This window comes from Sceloporus occidentalis, unplaced genomic scaffold, assembly GCF_023333645.1.
Source record: "Sceloporus occidentalis isolate IW3139 unplaced genomic scaffold, rSceOcc1.0.p SCAF_5, whole genome shotgun sequence".
Lineage (NCBI taxonomy): Eukaryota > Metazoa > Chordata > Lepidosauria > Squamata > Phrynosomatidae > Sceloporus > Sceloporus occidentalis.
In genome coordinates, this window is record NW_028316985.1 from 178,672,462 (window position 1) to 178,698,426 (window position 25,965).

General features: G+C 39.6%; 1 protein-coding gene across 4 annotated transcripts in view; it reads right to left on the minus strand.

Moving 5' to 3' along the window:
* The window catches only part of SHROOM3 (shroom family member 3), an 87,499-nt gene that overhangs the window by 46,715 nt on the left and 14,819 nt on the right, over positions 1-25,965 (minus strand). For 2 of the 4 annotated variants that reach the window (XM_089526297.1, XM_089526295.1), the window contains exon 2: positions 6,360-6,491. The gene's annotated coding sequence lies outside the window, so the exon portion shown is untranslated. Of the gene's footprint in view, positions 1-3,812; positions 3,834-4,319; positions 4,379-6,359; positions 6,492-25,965 lie in introns of those variants that run through there. The other 2 variants (XM_089526298.1, XM_089526296.1) reach the window with 2 other exon arrangements.

Here is a 25,965-nt window from a genome sequence, read left to right on the forward strand (position 1 = left end):
TTTAGGACTCCCTCATTCATAGGGTCACCATAAATTAAGTTAACATTATGGCAGTTAACAATAACAATTATATACATAAATGCACCCAAACACTTTATATTTCACACACTTAATTTTTGTTGAAGATGCAAACCCTTTCACTACATTTATCAGAAATTGTTTGAAAATTTCTCCTCCAGTCATGATTTTCTCTTTTTGCAGGCAATGTCTGCCTTCATCAGTTTTCTATTTTGTCCAAACATTATAAGATGATATAAATAAATAAACATACAAATTGTAACCTACATGATAATACAGAAGCAAAGCTAAAGCCAATGGAAAAATAGAAGTGTAAGGCCATTTCTTTTAATAGCTCATGAATAAGGCTATAGAAATATGTCTTGGTCAAAACGTGTTAGGACTAATTTGAGGAACAAAACATCTTTATACATCCAAAGACTTAAGACATTCTTTTACATCCACTTCTTTCAGTCACATGAATGAAACTATACACACAGAGAAGGGAGTGAATTTCTGTCTGCTGCAAGTCTCATGCAGCAACAGGGCGTAGCTGTATTAGCTGGTCATTGTGCTTCAGTGCACAACTAAAGTGTCTTCTGATCTGTGTCATCTTGCATTAAAATCATCAGAGAATGGTCACATGCAAAACATGGTCCTCTGTTTCTGCAGATATTTATGTCCTCTCTAATTCAAGCATCACATGCTCAATGCTTTTGTCTAGCAAAGCAGATGTGCTGCTCTGGCAATCCAGTTCTAGCTCACTGCTGTGAACAGCATATGCAGGATTATTCAGAAAGGGCTTAACTGCACAATGTAGCTAGGATCCAAAACACTACTTTTAGGCAGACTGTAGAAAAAGAATGGATCCCAGAATGGAGATGCAGGGGGGCTCAAGTCCTCCTTAGCTTTGCCTGAAATAGCTGCCTTGAGTTCCTGTACCAGGAGGAAGGTGGGATATAAATAAATAAATAAATAAGATGATGATCAAATGATCAGGCACTAATGATGAGGACCATCAAGACTCCTATGTAGTTGAGCCACTAATCAAAAGTGTCTTACTTTATAGCCATCCTTTTTACTTAAAGTGTCTTATATATTTCCCCCTTTCCTTGATAATTATTTTATATTATTACTATTGTGTTGCTTTTACTGCTTTGTAAAAATATACATGCAGGTGTACAAAATTCACAATTACTTGACTACCAGTTTTGATCCACTCCCCTTTAAAAACAGTTATGACTACTGGGAGATTTTGGGAGAGCTGAATCCAATCGCATATACCTTTCCTCATCTCTGTTTTTAGGACCTTTTGAGGGCTTGACGTTTCCTGCTTTCTCTCTATCAGACTTGTCATTCCATATCACAAACATGCTTTCAAAGAAGTTGCTACATGGCCAGGAGGTGATTGATGTTTGAGAAAGTTAAGTCCAAATAATTTATGGATATGTGGGGACCACCTTTGTGGTTCTTTGGATCACCATCATCTGGCCTCCATTCAAAGCCATCTTTTTACACAATATAATGCAGATGTGAATAATTTCTCTGTAAGTGAACAAAAGGGTTATGGAAGCATCTCTCTGTGGAACATGTCCAGAAAAGGACAACCATGATAATCAATGATCTGCAAACCAATCCCTGGAGAAAATGACATATGGGTATTGGGAATATTTAGCTTGGGGGGAAAAGCCTAAATACCCTAAAGGCTCCAGATCAGTGGTTCTCAACCTCTGGTCCTCCAGATGTTTTTGACTTCATCTCCCAGATTCCCTCATCATTGGCCATGCTGGCAAAGACTTCTGGGTGCTGAAGTCCAAAACAGCTAGAGGATCAAAGGTTGAGAACCTCTGCTCCAGATCCTGTCTGATGGTGGAAGCTAAGCAGGGTCAGCCCTGGTTAATATTTGGATGGAAGACTGCCAATGAATACCCCGTCCAAAACACATTGCAGAAATAATCCCGTCTGAGACCACTTTAACTGCCCTGGCTCAGTGCTAGGGGATCCTGGGAATTGTAGTGGTACCAGAGCCCTGGTGACACAGAGGTGGCTAAATGTTTCACAAAACTACACTTCCCAGAATTCCCTAGCATTGGTCAGGGCAGATAAAGCAATCTCAGACTGGATTATTTTTGCAGTGTGTTTTGGACCTATTACTGTAGGCTATATTTCAGAAGGACCTGACAAAACCTCCTTTGACTATTCCTTGCCTATGAAAACCTTATAAAATGTATGGGGTCACCATAAGTTAACAGGTGACTTGAAGGCACATACACACAGCCTGGAGAAGAGAAGACAGAGAGGTGACACGATAACTAGTGCTAAATATCTTCATGTAGAAGATGGAGTAAGCTTGTGAAGCAGTGAATTTAAATTAGAAGAAAAAGATTTCAACTAAACATGGGGGGGGGGATTCTTTACTATAAGAGCTGTTTGACAGTGGCACTGCCTTGGAGGTCTTTAGAGGTTGGATGGGCATCTTTCAGGAGGGTTTCAGTTATGTACTACTGCATGGAAGGGGGTGAAATACATATGCATTGTTGTCCCTTTCAGATGTAAGATTCTGTAATTCGAAGTGTATACAAACACAGTTCTCACCTACCCACAAATATCCGGCGATATTATTGAACAGGCCACTTGTTCAGGACTTGTCTGCAAAGGCAAAGATATTCGTAGCACCTGCATAAGGGAATTCTTTTCACCTTTTTTAAAATGCTTCTGCAATTCTAGTGTTGTGTGAGTATTCTTCTTCTTTTTAAAAATAAAACACAGGTACGAATGTAGATCGAGGTGTGTGTCAAGAAAGGAAACTACTCCACCCAGGCATCCTGACATCCACATATTGCCAGTATCTGCCAACACATTTAGACATGGGAAAATAAGATGTGGGGGAGGATGAGAAAGAAAACATACACACAGGGCAGAACCAGGATATCCTGTGGTGAAGAGGAGGCACAGGAGGAAAAAATGGTAAAGCATTCCTTTTATTTACCTTTTGGTTTTAAAGTCTTCTCTTATTGGCATACATTGCTGTTTTTAAGGCCGTACCTTTCTTACTTTGCATCACTCATCCAAACATATCAGAAAAGTTACTTTTTAAAACAATGACTCTCATAATTCCCCTAGGAAGCCTGACTAGTGGGTCTAATTCCACCATACCATCCTCAACATAGCTCACATTATCTTATTTTAGAAGCTAAGCATATTCCGGCCAGATTAGTGTTTGGATCGGAGACCACCAGGACTTACCAGGGATTTTCAGCCTTAGGGCTAAGAAAGAATACTGCCCAAAACCCTGTCACGATTGTCCATACTGGACTAGATGAACACAGTATAAGGCTGCTTCTTATTTTTCAAGGGATGTGGGGAAGGCACCACTTTTGCAGCTCCTTATCAGTCCTCCTAGGTCTCCAGAATCTCCATTTTAAAAATCAAAATTCTAATTGATTTTAAATTATTTTTGCTCCATAGTATCATAAAAAGCCTAACTATAAAACATGCACACACATACACAAGAACATGTACACTCAGTGCCACACAGAACTCCACACAAATACATTTGTATCCTTCCCAAAATGGTGACTGCAGGTGATGCCATACCACATCTAGACACCATTTTGGGAAGGACACAGTGAAAAATTTATTTTGGTACACTTTTTGGGGGGGGGGGAGTTGGCTGAGGGGAAACAGGAGAGAAACTAGCCCTGGGCTACTAGCTAATTGCCCACTCTCGTCTAACCTATACCACACACTAAATGCAACAGAAACTACAAACAGAACATATTACAGGCAAGGCATATTTAAATACAGCACCTTACTAGGAAACATCTATTTTGATAGATGTTATTTCCTTCCATGATTCCCTGATGGAAGAAAGTTCATCGGCAGGGTGACAATGCTGCATCTTGCCCACAGACTGCAATCTGCAATAGCCATTAATGAAAATCTGGAAGTAGTTCATTTGCAGCTTTCTACGCAGTTCCCACTGCCAAAAAGACAAGATGTGGCTAGCCACTTTGCCAGTAAGCACCTGCCATGGGAGCAGGTGTTTACACCTAAAATAATTATTTGGATCATGTCTTGAGAACAGGTGGGTACCAATGACTCAAGTGTCAGCCAGCTGAATCACTAGCAATAATACAAAATGTTGTATTCCCAAATCCTCCTCTCTCCTTAAACAGCATCATCGAGGTTATGCAAGCAAAAGTCTTTCTTCACTTAGGGAAAATGGGGAGGGAGGAGATAGAAGCAAAAAAGGAGTAAGATAATTTTTTAAAAAACAGTCTTTAAAAAGAAGAAGAAACTGGAAAACAGCAAAGCCACACCTGGTTTTTCTTCTACCAGACAGTCTTTTCTTAGGAGCATCAGTTTCGGCAAGTCTTTTTCCAGCTATTTTTCTAAGAAGGCAGTTCCAAAGAAGCATTTTTAGTATCGAGATATTTTGCTCTTTATCAATGAAGCATCTGACTTGGGCAAGATCTCCTCTCTCTCTCTCAATCTCTCTCTGGCACTGTGCTAGAGGAGTATGAATGACTGGGAAAGGCGATAGAGTAAGTGGTATAATTGTCCTGACACAATCAGTGTCTTGGTTATTATGTTTTCCTCCAGAAGAGATGTGATGATATAACTGGTTATTTACACCAAGAGAATGTGGCCCAGGTATAACATAGTATCACAGCCTCCTACTTAACCAGGTTGAACCAGTTCCATATGTGAGGAGGTATGGAGGATAAGGCAATTTTTTTTACTGTAGTCTTCTGTATTTCTCCCTCCACCAAAGTAAATCTCTTGGTGATTTGCAATAGAGTTTCAAAGTCTCAGATTCCCAAGAGTTTAACAAGAGCAAGTTACATTGACAAAAGAAGAGTTCAGTGGCACTCACTCCCGTCTTGAAGGCTATCGAACTTTATTTAACGTAAGCTTTTGTGGTGTACAGTCCAGTTTATCAGTTGCATCTGAGTAGGCTGCAGTCTTTGAAAGCTTATGTCAAATAAAGCGTGTTCAAAGCCTAAGCAATTGAACTGCTCCTCATTGTTTTTCAGCTGCAACAAACAAAAGTGACTACTCCTGTGAAAGTAAAGGTATCTGCCATGGCAGGCTTTGTACTACTTACTAATCTCTCCCCCACAGAGTTACCATATATGTTACAGGGATGACCTAGGGATCACAGATGCAGCAGCTCTCAATGGCCTTTGTTACTGTTTTTGAATTTGCTGTGGTGATAGCACAAAATTACTGCTTCTCCTTGAAACGTGTTGTGGTGGTATCAACCTCCAGTAGTGGTGGTAAAGTTTCTTTAAAAGAAGCTTTAAAACATGTTGCACAGGGTGCATATGACTTGCTTTGAAGCCCATTTGTGACCCCGGAAGCAAGAATTGGCTGCAAAACAAGACACATGTTCCCTGCATGCCTTGTTTTCACACAAAGTGCTTTTCCCTTATTGGCACAACAATATAAATGGATGGGCTGCCTGAACTGTGTTGGGAGTGGCAATGCTGTCTTTCAACCTGCAGAATTTCCCTACCCCAGTATACTAATTGTGGACCTGTTGATCTGACTTCCTTGCAGCTCCACTGAGCACTTTAAGAGTTTGCGTTAGTTTCCCAATCCATACTAAAACACAGATATTTATTTGTCTCAAGAACATGGCTTACAGGTTGTATTGGAAACTGATTTCACTACTTCCCTATCCCAAACCAGTTCTTACTTGATTCTGTTTCGTGGACCTTGGTATCCTAGCAAAAAACCCAAACTAGATCCCACAAATCTTAAATCTGTTCAACCTTGCTTTACACAAAATGGAGACTGGTTATTCCATGAGTACTTACAGCCCAGAATGTGACATAGGAAATCAGAGGAAAACAGAGGCAGTAAAGAAAGCAGGAAGAGTGTGTGTTTATTCATAAATATAACAAAATAATAAATACATGTAAGATGAGGTTGCAGACTAGGTTACTGGAAACTCTTTCATCTCAATCCTTTCTCATTTATGTCTCCCAGATGTCCAAATAATGCCCTACTACAATATCTATACAACCAAAACAAAAGAAACAACCCTGCAAAAAACCTTATTTATGGTAGTTATTGTGTGTCTTCAAGTTGTTACTGACATATGGTGACCCTATCACAAGGTTTTCTTTGTTCAGAGGGGGGGGTTGCTTTGCCTTCCACAGAAGCTGAGAGAGTGTGACTTGCCCAGGTCACCCATTAAGTTTCCACGGTAGAGTAGGGATTTGAACCCTGGTCTCCATAGTTATAGTACAATGCTCAAACCACTAAACTGTGCTGGTTCATATTTATTTAGAGCGATTGGGTCAAACGCATACAAGAAGCATAAGTAGAGCTGAGTTTGAGTTTCTCCTCACCTGTTCTTTAACCATAGTTTAACTCCACCCGACCATGTTGTTTTGTTGCATTGCAAGTCAGAGCTGAGACATTCTGAACTGAGGGAATGGGAAGCAGTAATGTCAGTATGGTCCTTTGTTGCCAGTGTATCTCTGTGAAAAAAGAAAAAGAAAAATCCATAGATGATTGAGGATGTGTGTGCATCCACACTTCCAGAAGGAATATTTGGGTTAAAATGGTACATCTCTTTTATAACAAAATGCATTGGAGAGTAGAGTGATAAACTAATGTAATAGAAGGTTGCATTACAGAAAGCAAAATGCCAATTTCTTGACAATTAGAAGGGACTGTTTTGTTTTTTTACTTCCAGTTGCTGCATTGCTGGATGTTTGGGGGGGAGGGGGCAGTAGAAAGGGTGGATGGAGGGGCTGCACTGGTTCCCAGTCTCCACAGAGTCATCTACTGCAACTTTGAAGGAAGCAGAACAAAACATCCACATAATGAATACAAAGAAGCAGAATACACAACCAGGCAGGACTCAAGAGATTTGAAACAATATTGTCCAAAAGGCTTGTAATACAGAGTGCAATCCTATGTATGTCTACTCAGTAGATGGGAACAATACGCAGAAGAACCACATAAAAAAGAGAAAATATGACAGATTCATTTAAGGTAGAACCATTTGAAGAAGAACCTATAATTTCAGAAAGTGAAGTGGAAGCTGCACTCAGGGCACTTGAGAGAAATAAATCACCAGGAACAGATGATATACCAACAGAACTGCTCAACATTTCAAAGAGAGAATATACTCAGGTTCTAACTAAACTCTGTTAACAAATATGACAAATAAAATAATAGCGCACAGTTTGGAAATGCTCAATATATATTCCAAGCCCCAAGAAAAAGGACACCAAGGAATGCGGTAACCACTGGACCATTACATTCATCTCCCGTGCAAGCAAGGTGATGCTCAATATTCTACATCAAAGAATTTTACCATACATGAAGAGAGAAATGTCAGATGTGGGTTCAAGAAAGAAAGAGGCCCGAGGGATCATATTGCAAACATATATGGAATAATGGAGCACACTTAAGCATTTCAGAAGAAATGCTTTATAGATTACAGCAAAGCTTTTGATTGTGTAGATTATAAACAATTATAGATCGCTCTTTTTTAAAAAAATGGGTGTGCCACAACATTTGATTATTGTAATATGTGATATATCATATACTCAGGACAACAGGAATCCATCAGGACTGAATAATTGAGAAAAGGAATGGTTTCCAATTGGCAAGGGGGTCAGGCAAGGCTGCATTTAATCACCCTGTCTGCTTGTATGCTGAACATACATAAAGCAGGAGTACAGTCAGAAGATGGAGGCATGAAAATAAGAGGAAGGAACATCAACAATTTAAAATATGCAGATGACACCATACTACTAGAAGAAAATATAGGTGTTGTGTGTGTCTGTGTTTGAATGACAAGCTGTGAGAAACTGTGGTTAGTACTCAGTGCATAATGCTTAATGCCATTATGGGGGGGGGGGGGGGCATTGTTAGGTCTCAGGTTTTGGTCCTGAAAAAGTTCTGGGCTGGGACAATCCTGAACTGGCAACCCTAGCTTGATCTCACATTTGTTTATGCAGAAGCAAGTTCAGATGTGTTGATACTCAAGTAAAATTGCCTAAGAAAAAAACACAGAAAGCTGCCTCATTCAGGTTCAGAATGTACATCCACTTATCCATGTACTGTCTACTCTAACTGGCAGTACTACTGCAGAGTGTGAGACAGAAATGGTCTTTCCTGCTGCTTGTGTTCTCATTTTAACTGGATATGTCAGGGATTGAAATTGGGGCTGTCAGAATATATGTATGTGCTGTACCAATAGCCTCAGTTGTACTCCTTCTTCATGCAAAGGACTGGAGCTCTGATCATGAGAATATTTCAGAAAAAAAACTCAACACAACAATTAAAATCACCTTTGAAAAATAAATTGCAAAATTGATCCTATAACGATCTGTATAAAAAGTAGATTTGCATCAATTGGGACAACTGCATGTTAAAATCTGATCTCTGTTATACACCACTATTGCATTAGCTGTTGATTAGGAAATGGATTTAGTAAAGCACAAAAGACAAACCTGTGTTGTCCGTTAACACAAAAACACCTACACCCTACAACTATAGCACCTGTAACTGTACAATACCTATTTGGTAGTATGAGTACTTACTGATGTTGAATTCAGACCTTATACTCAATGTCAAAAGCTTATCTCTCAAATGTACACATGCAGCCTGCATAATGGTTTCAACAAAGAAAAATGCTTGTGTTAACTGGACTGCGGGGGAGGAGGGAAGACATTACTAAAACCCATTAGAGTGCTTCCTTTTCTCCAGCAGTGAGGACATGTCAACGGAATAATAATATATGAACAATTTGATCCCACTTTATGGGAAGTGGATAATTTTTCCTAGCAAAGCAAGAATCTGGCAACACACACACATGCGCAAGCACAACCCTCTAGGACAATCAGATGTGGTATCAGGTGTTCCTTATGCTGAAGAGTAAAAATAGCTATATATCAATAGTCATTGTTTGTATTTTACTTCTAAGTGATATAAGTAGTGTAATGACAATCATTGTCATTATCACCATTAGCACTACCATCAATATCACATTTTCCTAACCTATTCAGCTACAACCCCCAGGGAGCAGGGCCACATCTGGAGGACATCACATCACATCACACACACACACACATTATCCTCAACTTTCCTTCCTGAATCTTGCTCTCCCTAGAGAGGTTTCATAAAGCAAACAGAAGGAAAGGGCATATTCACCATGTTTCTCTATTAATCTATTTTGCCTATGGAGAAGTGTTTTCTCTAGGATGTTCTAGGTTCTTCAGCACAACTCTATGATCAACTTCTGCCAGAGTTGCGCTGGAGGATCTAGAGATTCCCAGAAAGAACATATTAATCAAAATTGCAAATAATCAAATCCTCAAAAGTCAAAGCCGCAAATGTGGAGGGCCAACTGTTTTCTCAAACAAGCCAAATAGGGAGAGATACTCCTACAAGCATCCTTCAAATACTGAGAGCTCAAGCAATTTAGGTCTCTGACCGTCATGATAAGCATTTTGAATTCAGATTGGAAATACTGGTAGTCAATTCACATGTTTGCTCAGAACCATGAAACCCAAGAAGACCTGGCATTTACTTCATATTAGGACCTAGAGCTTTTTAAAAGTTATTTTTGTACTACATCTGCCAGAGCCCTTCAGCCAACACAGTCATTTGTCATGCTAAATGGGGATTCTAGGAGCTGCAATCCAAGAACGGTAATTTTCCAAAGCTCTACCAGAATCAGACTATTTGTACACTTAGCCAATGGGTGGGAATCATGATGCCTACAGGTCTGCAGCTGCCAGCAGTCCTTGTGAGTACAGTTTATGTTGAGGTGCTAGGAGGTTACATTCAATAATATTCTGAGAACTACATGATTCTTTTCACTGACCTAACCCAGTATTATCTACTCTCAACTAGCATCAGCTGTCCAGGACTACAGACAGCTCTCCTTTCCAAACCCATCAACTTTACACTTTTTAATTTAAGATGCCAGAGATCAAAACTGGCATCTTTAACATACAACATGGACATTTTCTAGATACCCTTATCCCTGAACCTGATATACTGTACTACAGTACTGAGGTAAATGGGATTCTGTGACTGCACCTACTGAAGACCATCTTTTCCTACAACTGGGATGGACTACGTGCAGCCTTCCAGATGTTATTAAACTTTGGCTTTGCAGTCCAACATTGGAAAAGACCACACTTTGCCCACACCTGTCTTATAGTGGTGGTTTTCATGTAGTTTAACTTTAAACTGACAGTATTCATTCAATGATAACAAAGGAAGTAACTAGGAAAGTGCTACTCTTTCATGAGGCCTGACTCTGCCTTAGGTAGAGCAGACCTTTAACCTCCTCATGGAGAGCTCCAGATAATGATCCCAAGAGACCTCAGACCACAGCTCAATAAAAATAAAAAATACTGTCCTGTGATAATATTGGCCATTGCCACCAGAAGAAGGAAGATACTCTGCAGTGATGAGAGACTGTGTTGAAGAGTCCAGGTTCCTGCTTTTCTAAGGAGGCTGAAGATGTGGGGAAGTGGAAGAATGAGGGGAAAAAAAGAAAACATAAACCTGCGTGAGAGGAAAATGTTCTGTCCTTTCATCCCTGTCAAGCCCAGAGAAGAAAAAGGTGCTGCTGACAGAGTTCTGGCATGATTGTTCTATGTTTAGTGAGCTTAGGGCTCAAGCCGCATTGCCATCCAGTGAGGCTTTGGGATGCTTCAGATAGCTGAGATTCCACTGCAATGAGGGAAAGAAAGGGCAGCCTTCTGTGTGAGCACCAAGAACCCTCCCTCCCCTCATGCTTGCTCTTCCCCATCAAGCCCCCACGTGCCAGGCAAGAATTTTAAGCTGTTGCAATGCAGCTGAGGCACTGCTAGCAAAGGACCGCTGCAGCACTTTCACCTACTAGAGGAGAGAATTTCTGCGCCTGAATGACACTCTTGCACAAACCTGCTGCCGTATGTCATGGCTGTACTCTAAATCCTCCCTTAGCCGCTTGCCCTTTCCTCTAAATCCCACCTCCCTTGGCTTTTCCCTCTGCATTTGTCACTTCTCTCTACTTAAGCTGAAAAGGACCCTTTCACTTATCAGTTCTTCTCAGGCTTGTCCAGCTATCTTTACAGCAAATCTGTTCAGGATCCTTTCATAGAATCATAAAGTTGGAAGACCTCAAGGCCCATCCAGACCAACACCCTGCTATGCAAAAATACACAATTGAAGCATCCCCAACAGACAGGCATCCCGCCTCTGTTTGAAAACCTCCAAAGAAGGAAATTCCACCACACACCAAGGAAGTGTTTTCCACTGTTGAACAGCTGTTACTGTCAGGATGTTCTTCCTACTGTTTAAGTGAAATCTCTTTTCTTGTAGTTTGCATCCACTGCTCTGCATCCGAGTCTCTGGAGCAACAGGAAACAAGCTTTCTCCATTTCCAATATGACATCCCTTCAAGTATTTAAACATGGCTATCCTGTGACCTGAGAGCCAGTGTGGTGTAGTGGTTTGAATATTGGATTATGACTCTGGGAGACCAGGGTTTGATTCTCACTTCAGCCATGGAAAACCATTTGGTGGCTTTGGGCAAGTCACAATCTCTCAGCCTCAGAGGAAGGGAATGGCAAACCCCTTCTGAAGAAACTTGCCAAGAAAACCCCATGATGGGGATATGACCCTTAGGGTCGCTGTAAGTCGGAAATGAAATACAAGTCACCCAACAACAACTATCATGTCACCTCTGAACATTCTCTTGCCCAGGCCAAATATACTCAGCTCCTTAAATATCTCCTTTGAAATGAACAAGAGAGCCCCCTTCCCAGATAATAAGAAAACAATCAGAAGACCAGCATAACTTTTGGACTGCAACTACTTCCAAACTGCAGCCAATATGGTCACTGGCGATGTTGGCTGGGCCATTCTGGGAACAGTAGTCCCCATAGTTACTTTCCCCAAGTTCTAAACCAGGACAACAGAGTGATTATGAGAAGACGTGCACTATGAGCCAGTCCCACACTTTAATTTAATTATGAAATCACTGAGTAGTTCTTGGAAAAGCCAGACACAACTGTGACCAAGGGAGAAGAATGCAGAACTGGACCAGGGAAGAACTGCGCTAGAACCCTTGCTTCAAACTGTAACATTAAGTAGCCTTAGGCAAGAGACTAACCCTGTCAACCCCATCTACTTCACGGGGTTGTTATGAGGATAAAATGAGCTAATGTGTTTCACTGTACTCCCTGGAGCAAGGGTAGGGTTTTTCATCCCCTTTTAAACACTAAACCTCCCATCTCTAGCCTGTAATATGGGGATAATAATGTTTGTTTAGATTACAAGGCTATTGTAGGGATTAGTGTGATAATGGACCTGCATGGCATAGGGGCTGCTTCTCCTTGTATAAACCTACTGTCTACTAAGGTTCTGTTTCAAACACCACTTTTCCATTGCTTCCCAAAGGAAGCACTTCTCCTAACTAGGGCCTGTCCTGTTGTGGTTCTACAATTTGGAAACAGGCTCCTGTAAAAGGTCCGTCAATCCTACTTCTTGTTTATCTTACAAGAGGAGAGCAAGACCCACATGCTGAAAAGGACCTTTGGCAGTTGATATAAAGTATCTCCGCTTAGTCTTCTGTTTCCACAAGTATTTAAAAAGAGATTAACTTAGCGGAATTATACTGTTTTGTTGCTCCTGGAGAGCCAGTGTAGTGTACAGTATTGGTTTGAGTGTTGGACTACAACTCTGGAGAATGGAGCTGAAATCATGGCTCAGTCACATAAATCCACTGGGTGACCTTGGCCAAGTCAAACTCTTTCCCCCTTAGAGGAGAGCAATGGCAAAACCCCTCTGAACAAACCTTGCCAAGAAAACCCTGTGACAGGTTCACCTTAGGGTTGCCATGAGTCAGGAATGACTTGAAGGCACACAACAACAATTGGTACTCAATGTATCTTTAAGCCATTGCAAAAACAAGGTATAAGTATATCAAACAAATGAAATGAAGCAGTGAATGATTAGGTAAGAGATAGAGATGTAGTCCTAGTAGGAAGATGAGAATAATTATAATAATGATGATGATGACGACGACAGTGACTGGCCCATGAACACTCAGGAAAATGTCATGAGGATGACAGATTTCCATGGCCCATTGCTTCAGTCCTTCTAGATGAATGTGTTGGCTTTCCCTATTTTCTCTTTTTGAGGATTTAATAACACTGCTGGCAAACCACAGCATAACTTGAACCAAAGCTCAATCCTTCTAATAACCCACTGTGTGAATTGTACAAAGCATCACATTGGAATAGGCTCTTTCCACAATACACAACTTTTTTGTTTACTCATTAGAGCCATGATAACATCACTTATGTCTTAAACAAGATTTAGTACTGCTGATGATCTTGATAACAAATACTGGAAAAAAAATTCTCGTTTTAATTGTCCAACACAATTTATTTAAATGCTAGTTTTGTTCTCTGCCTGGCATTAGGTATCGGATGGAATGCGGAATAATAAGTAGTTTACGTGCCAAGACTACAAGTAATTAGACTAATATTAAGAGTGATTAGAGGGCAGGTAATTAGAACCTGCATTTGTAGCATAAAGAAAAAGATGGATGAAGGAACATTTCCAAAGCAATGCAGCAATCTCTGGAATGTACCACAAATGCTTTTAAAAGTATGCTGGGATATCACATGACATCACAGGGCAGTGTCACCTAAATCTTGTCAGGTGGATGAATTCTAGTCTGGTAATGCAACTATCACCGTACTCACTCCATCTACTGGGCATGGAGTCTTCTATTTAAAATGCTTGATATTTCCAAATATTTTCTTTTTAGAAAAATGATCAGTCTATTCAACCAAGTAAACTTAGTGGTGCATCATGAGCACCATACCACATTTCCCCCTGTGTGGTTTTACGGGGAGGAGGAATCTGTCGGTGAATATATGCTTCATTACAGTACCACATATTAAACACTACCAATATACGTACTGTAGACATGGAAATACCACCTTGAAAGGGCTTTGTTTCTAAAATGCAGTATATATGTATTTTTTTAAAAAAATTAAAAAGAGTAGTGTCCTTTTAGGAAAATGTAAAGGGAGATGTTTAGATGCAGTACATCAGTGCTCCAGCAAACACAGTGCTGTATGATGCATCCATGGGACTGGTACCTGCAGTTTCACTTACCCAGTCCCAGTGTGTGTGTGTGTGTGTGTGTGTGTGTGTGTGTGTGTGTGTGTGTATATATATATATATATATATATATATATATATATATTATCTGCAGTTTCACATTTCCACGTTATATCCAGGAATATATATTAAGCAGATATGCGGGTGTATTGTATACCTTGAAATGTTTAGAAACCCACAAGATAGATCAAAGGTCATCCAGATTTTTTGAACTGCAACTCCTAAAAGTCCCAGCTAGATAGCCAATGGCAAGAAGTTAAGTGACTTCTTCACCAATGAGACAGCGTGTGTAGAAAGTGAGCAATGAACTGGAAAACCACAAGCTTCAAATCTCATCTCTAGTCTACGTTGAGATATGTGGATAACCATACTAACCCTAAATTACTGAACTGCCATAAGGACTGCTGACATATTTAACACACTTAGAATACTCAGGGAACATTTATGATAAGTCATACCATTATATTTATTATCATTTTTACACTAAACTCTATTCCTAGAGACTATTTGAAAGAAACTAGGCTCTGTTTGGATCTTTTCATTTAGTGAAAAATAAATCTATTTGGTAGTGGGTAATTTCTAATCTTCGAGAACACTTGATATGCTGTTACTAATTATTAGGGATGTCAACCAGTTAAACAAATCTTTGCTGATTTTTCATGATCTTAAAAAATAACAGAATAACAGAATTAAATCTGCCTACATTTACATTTGAATAATATTCTGCTACTATAATCTGAATAACTTTGTGAAGATGAGAACAATGGACTTTCTTTATTGTGCATTGCACCAATTTGGCACCCATAGAAGTCTTGCAGACAGCAACATGATGTCATTGCCACCATTTTCAGTGATCATTAGTGACTTTGCATCACTCCCTCCCAACCATTAGGAAAACTCTCTTTCAGAGCATTTCAAACCATTTTTCTATGTTTTTGGGTGCAAAAAATGTGAGAGACCACTTTAGAACTGGGAGATGCATCCACACGATGGGAATAATCTGGTTCAACACCACTTTAACAGCCATGGCTCCATGCTATGGAATTCTGGGAACTGTAGTTTGTTGCAGGGTTCCCAGAATTCCATAGCATGGAGCCATGACCATGAAAGTGGTGTCAAACTGATTATTTCTACAGTTTGGATGTAGCCAGAGTTGAAAGGGGTCACAAGGGGTATCTGCCATGCAAGAACTAAATAACTTCTGAAAGATGGAAACTCCATCACTCTGAGGCAGTATATTCCATTGTCATACAGTTCTTATAGTAAAGAGCTTCAATTTGCCTGAAGCCTCCTGGAATTCTGCTACCCTATTAGCCATACTTCTGCTATGATGCACATAAGGCATGAAAACCTGTAGGGTTAAGCCATCTCTCTATTTTGCTTGTATTTGTGCCCTTGGTCAAATGAAATCCCAGTCAATCCTAGTAAGACTTGCTCAGGAGCTATTCCCAGAAGACTGAGCCCAATACCTGAAACATTTTTAAAAAGAAAAAAGCTGAGTGCACCAAAGCCCAGTAAAATGTGCTTTTATTAAAAATAAATGATAGCTGGGGTTCTCATGATTCCAAATTTTGCATCTGATTCCATGTAAGCATGGCACATGGCCAGATAGACACAGCCTTGTTCACAGCTGTGATGGCAAGTGTTCATGCCTGAAAAGAGCAGAGTAGCATTTGTCCTTCTTTTTAACACACAAAATAAGGACTTTTCAGCAGCATTATTTCAATCTGAGTTATAGTCTACTAACCCATTCCATACACTCTCAGAGCTAGAAACAGCTCTCTCTTATTATTTTGAGACATTTACTGTTATTTATATCAACTGTTCCTACTGTATCTGTGGAATTCTATGCCAGGCACATTTACCATCACATACTGTACAAACACATTATGTAGATGCTTTTTTGAGCTCAACTCTATCATGGGATGTTATCCCAGGAAGATTAAGATCAGTCCAGCTGAAATCACTTAAGTTTTTATGTCCCATTGATTTCAGTGGGACTGTGACACAGTACTATGCAAATTTACTCAGAGATAAAGGCAACAGATCCCATCTGATCTTGGAAGCTAAGTGAGATCAGCCCTGGTTAGTACTTGGATGGGAGACTACCAATTTATATTTATTTATTTGTTTATTTATTTGTGTGCCGCCTTTCACCCAGAAGGGACCCAAGGTGGCTCATGGATAAAGAACATTTTAGAAAACATTACAAATTCAAAACAGTTTTTAAAAAATCTAAGAACAGTGTAAAATGAATACCAATGAATACCAGATGCTGTAGGCTATATTTCAAAAGAAGGCACTCGTAAAACCATCTCTGAGTATTCCTTGCTTAAGAAAATCCTATGATATTTATGGGTCACTTTAAGTTGACAGATGACTTGAAGGCACATGCACATATACAAGTCTATCTAGGTTTGATGTTGCCAAATCCCATGTTAGTAGGCAAAGAACTGCAGGTGTGGCTACAACTATTTTGGTTTCCTGCTCTTTACCAAGTACTAGTTCAGTTGCCTAACTATATCATTTTTTAGAACTACATCTTTGTAGCACACACTTTTAAAATGCAAGGACTCAAGTTCTGGGCACCACAATTAAAAAAGGAAATTGAGAAACTAGACTGTGTCCAAAGGAGGGCGACTAATATGGTGAAGGGTCTGGAAACCATGTCCTATGAGGAATGACTTAGGGAGCTGGGGATGTTTAGCCTGGAGAAGAGAAGGTTAAGAGGTGATATGATAGCCCTGTTTAAATATTTAAAGGGATATGATATTGAGGAGGGAGCAAGCTTGTTTTCTGCTGCTCCAGAGAACAGGACCTGGAACAATGGATGCAAGCTCCAGGAAAAGAGATTCCACCTCAACATTAGGAGGAACTTCCTGACAGTGAGGATGGCCTCTTAAGTTGGTCTCTTCCAACTCTATGATTCTATGAGTTCTATGGAAAGGCCTGAGCTATGCTCTGTCATTCTTCAAAGAGTGACTTGGGCATGAGGTTTTTTTTAGAAAAACGGATCAGGCTCTTTTTAAAAGTCTCTGGAAATCCGTAACAGTTCACAGAACACAGGACTTCTATAAATAACATACAAAATGGAACTGTTTTGCTACATATTTATTTATATTTGATGTACTTGTATCAGAAGCACCTTTCATGGTTACATTTGGTCAACCAGCTTTACGCCGGCTGGGCATTGTATAGCTTTCCAAATGTTGAACTACAATTCCCAACAATCTTAACCAGCATAATGTGAGGCTGGAAGGTGCAGTTCAACAATATCTGGAGGACCAGACAGCCCTGACACTCAGCTACCTAGTGCTATGGACAAACAGCAGATGATTTATCCTCGTTGTGCCCTGCTTGTTAGATTCGTTTCTTTCACCTAATCAACCTTATAGGGATGTTGTGACGAAACCATGGGAAAGTAGAAGAAATTTTAAAGCCATTAGCATCCTGAGAGAAAAGGTAGGGCAAAAAACAAACAAAATGTAATAAAAATAGATACATGGTTTAAAATGTAGTCTCAAACAGGAAAGAAATTGTTTTAAACTACTTTAACTTGTTTTGTCTGTCTTTTTAATTTGTTAAATTGTTACTTTTTAGCTTTTTAAAATCTTTTTTAAAAAATTATTTACACTGTTTCCCATTTCCAGACTGGTTTTATTGTATACTGCTATGAGATCTCCAGATGGTAGGTGGGATATACTTTAAGATAGATAGATAGATAGATAGATAGATAGATAGATAGATAGATAGATAAAACAATGCATTGCAGGAGACATTGTCTGATTCAATGAGATAATTCTTGTGATGTTATGTATTGTATTCCACAGGATTTTGCAGATATAGATGATCACAATAAACGCCACCATCCACCCACGGTCACCATAATGCAAATGAATCTTTCACAAAGTCCCAAAGCTTAAAAAAAATCATGAGACATGAACACCCTGAACCCAAACCAAGGTCTTCTGCAATAGGCAAACTGAAATCCCGTGCTTGCCTTTCATTCCAATAAAAGGTACAGCAATCCTCTCAACTAAAATCCATGGAAAACCCTAGAAGGCCGTAGAATTCCCTTATATGCATCTAGGTCATGAAAAGATTTCTGTATCAAAGCAAAAATACACAACAATGCAGAACAACAGGGAGGAAAGGCCTGAACTGTGTTCTGTCATTCTTCAGAGAGTGAGTTAGGCATGAGACACACAATTAACAAACAAGTAATATGTGTCAGATGTTATTTTAGATTACTACAAAAAGACAGGCGACTGAAAGGACAACCATAGTTTGTTGGGAGTGCATCTGCTTTGCATGTCACAAGTTCAATCCCTGGTATAATATGTTTCTGTGCCCATAAAAACATAACATTTGACAACTTCTAGTCTGTGTAGCATTATATTTGATCGCTACTACATCTGGAAGACGATGCTGCAGTTTTCATTAAAATGGTTTCAATATGAATCAAGATGTGAGTAGGAATGGAACGAACATCACAATTTTTTTTCATCCTATTGAGAAATAGCCAACAGTCATGAGTTGTTTTTTTTTTAATTTGGTGATTTTTCGATGAAAAAAAAATGTTTAAGCAAGAAACCTTGCTTTCAGTGCAGAAAAAGTATGCACTGTTTCTCTGCATGCATATTCTTGTGCAAATGAATCTTTCACAGAGTCCCAAAGCTTGGGAAAAAATCATCAATAAAAACTCTTGTAATCTTATCCTGCAGGAAGGACATTTTTTAAATTATTTATTTTTACATGCAAGAACAAATCAAGTAAAGCTGGCCCTCAACATCTCCCTCTCTGCCCATCCAAACTTTTTGTGAAAAGTCACAGCCTAATCTGAAACAGGTTATTCAGGAGTATATTTGAGCTCAACAGGAATAACATCCTCATATGCTTTGGTTTACAGCTTCATAGCCCAAACCATTGCATAGTTAACACTGAGATTGCTTGTGTTGGATAAAACTTTACTCCCAGAAAACAGCTGCACTGGATTATGGCCTTAACAGGAGAAAACTGTTAAAATGGGTAAACAATTTTAATAAGAGTGTCCATGCACACATAATATGTGTCTGAAGCTTTTTATCTTACTCAAGCAGCTCTTATGATCCACTCTCCCTTGTCAGCATCACTGCTTGTAAGCATCCATATATTACTGGCATCCTCCCCCTTCTTCTCACAAATTACTTTCACTCCTCCTCAAGAACATTCTCACAGGCCCAGGAATGACCACTTCCTTAATGACATGCCTGCTGCATTTGTCATCAGTTCACTGTGACAGCTAGGTCCCTCTTCTTTTCATATTGCCCATCATTATTTAACAATATTTACAGGAGGTTAGCCATTGCCTTCCCCTGAGGATGAGACTATGTGACATGACCAAGGCTCACCCAATGGGTTTCATGGCCGAGCTGCTAATCACACTCTGATCTTCTGAGCTGTAGTCCAACGCTCAAACCAGTATGCCACACTGGCTCTCAAGACGGAAATGTCCTGAAAAAAAGGTGTTTATTCCCCTCCTCAAGGGTTAACAGCATTTATCACCCACTCAAGCCTACTTTCCAGCCACAGAACAATGAGGCTACATCTACACTCTGCATTTACCTCAGACTGCATCTACACTGAAGAAATAACACAGCTTGACATCACTTTAGCTGCCATGGCTCAATGCTATGAAATTCTGACATCTGTAGTTTTTTTTTATTAAATTAAAGTTTATTAAATGCATAAACAGTGTTAAATACAAATGCAGAATAAATATAAGTTTATTCTGATAAACATATATAAGTGAAATCTGTATATAAATACAGAGTTAGCAAAATAAAATAATAAATCTGTTTCAGAAATATACTTATTTTTGTTCTGTTGTTTCGTTTCTATATTTGACAGCAAACTGAAGTTTATCAGAATCATTTGTATTTCAATTGTAACTTCCTCCTGATCTGCTTGGATCCTCGAGTATTAATAGCATATACACAGTTCCCTGTTACTGTATATATATCTATTTACAAGTATTATTTATATATCCTCTCACACCAAGATATATATAATATATGTTTTCTCACTTCCAGAGGAGGAGATTTGTAGTTTTGCGGGGTATTTAGCTTTCTCTGTCAGAGAGCGCTAGTACCACAACAAATTAAAAATCTTAGGATTCCACAGGATGGAACCAGAACAGTTAAAGCGGTGTCAAACTGCATTAAGTTTCCAGTATCACAGAAGTCTAACATTCTGGCTTCAGATATGCCAGCTGAGACACAGGCAGGGAAGATCCATATATACGCTCACCAGGGCCTGAAAGGGACTAGCTCTGGCCCCAGCAATTCTAGACTTGAATTGATAACAAGAACAGAGCCCATACACCTGTACAAAATGGGAGAGTTTTTGGGACTGGTCCAGAGATACAACCACCTTAATCTAACTTTGAAGACAGAACTAGTCTCCTGATCTGCACCCACCATTGTTTTCGTTTTTTTAAAAAATATACAGATGCTTGTGCTGCCATTTTATTTATTATTCTCTTCTTGGTTTTAATGGTGCCTATGTTTTATTACCGAAGTCAGAATGGATGGTGCAAAGCATAAAGGTACAGGTAAAAATATATGAGGAAGGTGATGAGCTCTGGACCACTACTGGAATTTTTAAAAAAGCTTACAGCTCTCTTTTTCAACGATTTTCTTCTTGAAAGAAGCACTGAATAATTTTAGCAATCCCCCCCCCAAAAAAAAAAGATAGTCTTGACACTCAAAAACAAGTTTTTGACCATTTAAAATATCTGTTCTACCCCAGTGTGTATTATTCATTTAAAGATGTTGCAGTTAGAAAGATCCCTTCACCAATGGGACTATTTTCATAAGCCTCGCATCTGGTATTGGGCAAGGGTATCTCCTTCGAGTTTGATTCTCTGCTTGGCCAAGGAAACCCACTGGGTGACTTGGGCAAATCACATACTCTCAGCCCCAGAATCCCCCATGATAAGTTTGATGCATCTTAGGATCGCCATAAGTTGAAAGCAACGTGAAGGCACACAACAATAACAAATCTCTTTTAAAAGTCTAAATACCTTAAAGATACCATCTGGTTTTCGGAAGCCAAGGAGGGTCTGCACTGGCTAGTACTTGGATAGGAGACCACCAATTAATCCCAATTGCTATTTCAGGGGAAGGAACTGACAAAACCACCTCTGAGTATTCCTTGCCTAAGAAAACCCTATCAAATTAAAAGGGTTGCCATAAATTGTCATAAAGCATTTTGAAGGAATATGTATGCATGCACACATCACTTTCAAAAGAGGCAGCCCCTTCATTAATTTTATCCTCATGAAGGCCTAGTGTGTTATTTTAAAGTGGTTCTGTTGATGCCAAATTCTGCAAGGAAAAATTAATAAACACATCAATACTGGGAAATGGTCCAAAGGAAAATACACACACACACACACACACACACACACACACACACACACACCTTTGCCACTTACATCCTGGACTGCACTTAAGACACCACAATATATAGTCTACAATCTGGGAATAAAAAATGGTCTTTATGTCAAATGTGGGTATAAATCCTGATTTGTATTCACTTCAGAGTTCACTGCTAGAAAAAACACTAATGAGATTGTGGGTAAATGCAAAAGCAGTTGATTTTTTTCCAGACTATGTGAGAGTGTGTCTATTACTTTTAATTAATCATTTTGTAAAGATATGGACAGTATGGAGATTATAACCATCTCTCTTCTCCTGACTGTGAGTGTGGCTATTCCACGTAAAGTCAGCAAGCAAAATTCCACCCAACTGTAGCTTCTCTTACATGGTAACATGAAAAGAGGCAATTATTTTTTCATTATCACTATGATTATATGCAGAAAGGAAATTTCCCCTCACTAAATGTGGGAGGCAGGTGGTCTTCCAAACTCAGCTGGAAGTAGAGTACAAATGCTCTTCAGGGCACCAAACTCGGTCATTAACTGTCCAAACTAGGGATTTTGCTAGGCATGGAGCACCTACTTCATAAGTCTTGCATAGCCTGGCACTGAGGGGGAAATACCCTTCACCAACAGCCTCAGGTTGGTTCAATACAAACTAGAAAATGTAAAGCTTGAGAATAGATTAAGGGACATTCTCTCCTTCCTTGCTGCTGTTGCTTGTTCAGGGTGTAGAAAAAGTTACTTTTTTTTTACAACTTCCAGACTTCCCCAGTTACAGTGGCCACTGGCTATGCTGGGAGAAAGACTGCTGGAGTTCTATTCCAAAAGTAACATTTTCAAACTCTCTGCTGACTCCTCTCTGCTCCTTGATCTCCATAAAATGGAAATGAGAGTTTGGCCATCATGACTACTGAGAAAGAATGGACCAGAACAAAGCAAATAATCCTGCTACTAGAGGACGCTTTCTCCAAAGGCTTTCAATTCAGCTTTCATACGGTGAGGTCCTCAGAGCCAAAGCAGCTCAGAATTTGCACCTGAGAATCAACGCTTTCAGAGAACTGAAGAACATGAATCTTGGACTGAATGTCTTTCCAGTGTGTCTACTGCAGTCTTCTCCAACTTGAGCCTTTCCAGGGAATAGTGGACTATTAACGTCCATCATCCCTGAGCACTGACCATGCTGATAAGATTTGTAGTCCAGAAGATCTGATGGGCACAGCTAGCATACTGTGGCTAGTCATACCTCCCCAGTCCCTCAGTGAAATCTTTCATATCATCTACCCTCTTCCAACTGGAGATGCCAGAGATCAAATCTGGAGACTTATGGTTGCAAAAAGAGTACTCTACACTTGCTGACTTCCATTCTCCCTCGTTTCCCCATGCAATTCTTTCTTCCATGTGGTTCTGTTTTTGCAGACCCAGTTGGAGGATCAGCAGCCATGCTCTCTGACCAAGGAATTTTTTGTGTTTCCAATATGTTCTGTTTACATATCTGCAAATTAAGCAAATGTTTCAAAGGGATCTTATGTCTTCAGCGTACTACAACCCATTGGAAAACTTGCACTACCCTTGGAACCTTAATGCTTAGGGGATGGGAAATATACAACAGTATGATATACATTCTTGAACCTGTAATATTGCCCTGCTGAGGAGGACACAAAAGCTTAATGCATGTTGATGCCTAGAAAAAGCAATGCATTGCAGACTCAGAAGAATGATGACAGAACATCTTTAGATCACCAGTGACAATACCCAATGACAACTCCCTTGGATGGATATGAAGCTGTTCCTCTTCAATGGTGAAGGTTTCAGAGCTTTTGAGTAAATTTGGTCCAAGATTAGCCTCTAAACAGTATTCCCTAACCTGGTGACCTCCACATGTCTTGTACTAGAACTCCCAGCATTCATCACCATTGGACATTTGGGGGCACCACTTCGAGGAACTATTTTCTAAGTCTTCTTACATTTCCGAGATTGAAAGTCTGTTTTCTCAGAACTGCTCCCATCTACAAAAACAAGGCATTTCAGAGGGTTTCAGCCACATTTCAGTAGCCAACTATCTTGGGTCATTTATAGGTCACTGTGGCCTGTTACAGACAGCCAAAATAAAGCTGCTTCGAGTCACAGTGGAGGTATGGTGTTTCAATGATGCATGCATCCTAAGAGTCCAGAAGTTGCACCAAAGCCATGCTCCAGCCCTAAGGACTGGAGCGTGGCTTTGGTGTGGCTTCTGGACTCTTAGGACGCATGCATCATTGAAACACCATACTTCCACTGTGACTCGAAGCAGCTTTATTTTGGCTGTCTGTAACAGGCCTGTGTTTCTTTATAAAACTAAGAATCCTTCCCAACAAGACAGTTGCCAATTTTTTAAAAAGCCCAATGGCCCAGTTACTGTGCTTTTAATAGCAGCCTCAAAGAGAAATTTTAAGCAGGCAAGTTCTTCTCAGCATTTATCTCCATGACAAACAGAGCTGCTAAATGTCTGTGTTCTTGGCTGCTGTTAAAGGTACAGTTGCCCATGAATTGGGGAGCGGCGTGAGACTGGCAAACCCACTCACTAGAGATAATGACTATGCCACTGAAGTTTGCCTCTCAACTTATCCTAGTCTGGATTCTGATTGTGGTCCCAGCACATGTTGTGAAAAAACAGTGCCAGAAGATGTTGCCAAGTGGTATGGCTTTAAAAGTAGATCAGGCAAATACATGGAGGTTAAGGCCATCAGTGACTGCAATTCAGCACGTTTATATGTCATCTCCAGTATCAAAGGATAGGTGGTTTTCTGTGTCAATTGACGGGGAACATAACATGGAAGTGAAGTGGGATCCCACTGAACATTGTGTAAATGGAATGGTGGACTAGACAGACCTCTTGTCTGATATATCATGGGTCTTCTTATGTGGTTGGTGATGGTCAATAAGTAATAGCATATAGAAGTGACGGACTAAGTATATTACTTTGCTCCAGCTATTGCTGACTAGAGAACATCATCTCCTCTTCTATATTCCTTGCTGTATGAAGTATGCAAGGCTTTGAGCTATAGAAAAAATCTTCAGTGGCTGGAAAAATTGTGACTCTCAACTGTAAAAGCCTTGTCATCCTGAAATGTTAAATATTATGAGATGAGCCTTTGCTCTTATTCAGCATGAGTATAGGCACGCTTCAGTTAATAAAGCCTCTGACAAAGAAGTTCCTTTTTACAAAAACTTTGATGCCCACCTTTTTTCCTTCATTCTCAGTCTAACTGTAAGGATGTTTATTTATTTATATTTTAGCAGCAGCATTGGGAAGATAGTGAGGGAGGGCTGGAGAAACACAGACTGTTGGTATCAGGCTGTAGTAGTGTGTTTTTGCAATAAACAATGCAATAAACAGTGCAATAAAGCTTGAGAAGGGAAAAAGCAGGATTCTGCTGTAGCTTATCCTACTGTAGGTGTGTGTGTGCCTTCCTACAACAAGCAAGGTAAACAGAAGCTGCTTCCAAATCCCTTATTGAGTATGTGTGAACAGCAAAACAGCAAAGAGGAGAGAAAATGAGATTAGGATGCTTCACCAGTTACCAGCAGTATGTTAAAAAGGAATAGATTAAGTCTGGCCTCCAAAACAGAAATCACAAAAAAGGTAGAGGCTAATGAAAAAAAAGTATCATCCCAGGTTTAAAAGAAGCTTTCAAGTGGCCTCTGGAAGACTCAAAATATTTTTGTTTACTTATATTTACTTACCTGACCTGGTTGTATTGTCTTCTATGTGCATATACTATGTATACATATGTTGTTGTTGTTGCTATTATTATTATTATTATTATTATTATTATTATTATTATTAATTTGTATCCTGATTTTCCCCCCAAAATGGGACTCAAAGCGATATACAGTATAAAAGCACAGTACAATTTAAAACTTACAAAAGTGACAATTAAACTGGAATTAAACTATTGCAAAATATTAAAACAGATAATTTGTTTTAAAATAGAACACAATTTTAAAAAGATAAAAGCACATTAGGTTTGAAAAAAAGTTTGCTCAAATATGTTGAACTGCTTTCCTTTTCTCGTGATATAGGAACCTATCCTTACTCTTTCCATGCTGTTTCTACTTCTAATACCAAATTTTCTGTTAAAAAGATAATACCCAGGAACACAGTTACTTTCTTAATTGGGGTTTACCTGTTCTGCAAGGCAACAGTAACACAGGATGTCCCTTAACTGCATAAAGAATACCTTATGCCTACCCAGCAGCACCCAGCAACACGCCAGCTACCACAACCTCTCTGGGGGTCTGTGCCATCATATGGCTACAGTAACACTCTCTTGGTCCGGAAGCCCCTTTAGCACTAAACATGCACATAATTGTAAGGTACCTCAACCCATAAGCAC